The sequence below is a fragment of the Frankliniella occidentalis genome, unplaced genomic scaffold (genome assembly GCF_000697945.3).
Source record: "Frankliniella occidentalis isolate FOCC.00 unplaced genomic scaffold, Focc_3.1 Scaffold384, whole genome shotgun sequence".
NCBI classification, from domain to species: Eukaryota; Metazoa; Arthropoda; class Insecta; order Thysanoptera; family Thripidae; genus Frankliniella; species Frankliniella occidentalis.
Window position 1 is genome coordinate 212,211 of NW_026267506.1, and position 1,339 is coordinate 213,549.

Here is a 1,339-nt window from a genome sequence, read left to right on the forward strand (position 1 = left end):
AACAACTGAAAAGCCAAAACAGCACAAACAGACTTACCATCATCCGAATCAGAGGAGTCCGCAGGACCGACGGGGTAAACCTCAGAGTCGGTATCCTCGGTATCCTCAGAAGATTCTACAGTCTCCTCTTTTATGGGGTTGTTACCCAAATTCAAAATGGCAAAGTACTCATCAGCACTGATCACTCCATCCTTGTTCTGGTGCGCCATCATGTCGCGCTCAAGAACCCGCTAAAAAGAAATAACAATAATAATAATAACAATAATAATAACAAAAATAGCGATTATAATAATAAAAGAGGCAAAAAAAAAACATACGTAACAGGGGATAAAGCAGTACCCACAGGTACACCACTCGTTATTTATGCCCCGAACCCAATTATTCACTACGAGTTCCTCTTCATAAAAAGTATCATCCAAGACCTCCCAGTGGTTAGACTTTTTCACTTCAGAAGAATTACTACAGGCAAGACATAACTGTAATAAGAAAATTAATAATGAATAAAACAGGACTAAAGAATGGAGATAAAATGGGAGTTGGAAAATGGACTCACCCGACGAGGAGCCCAACCGTCAGGACGGTAAAGACCACGAACTAATTGTACCCAGAGACGGCAGGCAAATTCACCGTACTCTAAATTTAATGTCTCCACGGATTCTACGGGCTCAGGAAGATCCGCAGTAATTAGTTCGTGCAAGGAAGCACGGCCAGAGTCACGGGGAGCCATTTTTCAAAACGGATGGCACAACGGGAGGAGGAATACCGAACGTTTGAAAGTAACGGCCAGAGAGCGCTCACGAAACGAACGGAAACAAAAGAGAATCGAAGAGGCCGAATTCAAACAGCCGTAGAAGGCAGTGGGAAGGAAGGAGGAGAGAAAGGAAAAGTTAGTTGTTGAAAGATAAAAAAAATCAACAAAGCAGCAAAGTTGTGCAAAAACAACAACTGCAAAATTTTTAAAGAAATTACACAAGACGACGCTGAGGAAACCGGACTCCGACATAGGAACATCAACGCAGACTCGCCGAGGGACAACATCAACGTGAAGAAATTCCAAAACAAAAGCTAAGTACCATAACCTAGAGAAGGTTCATAAGTTGTGTGATAGGTTTAATTTCATAAATAAAGGTGTCACGTAGGTAGGACTAAGCAGTAGGAGACACCTAGGATAGTCAAAACTAATCATCCAACAAAAGTGGGTGACATGACAGTGTCTACTTTCGGAAATGTTGTGTGTTTCAGGTCACACAACAAACCCAGCATCAAGACAGCAAGACTAATTGTAGATAGGATAAGCATGGAACTCCGTGGTTGACAACCTTTTAGGATTAAGCTATTG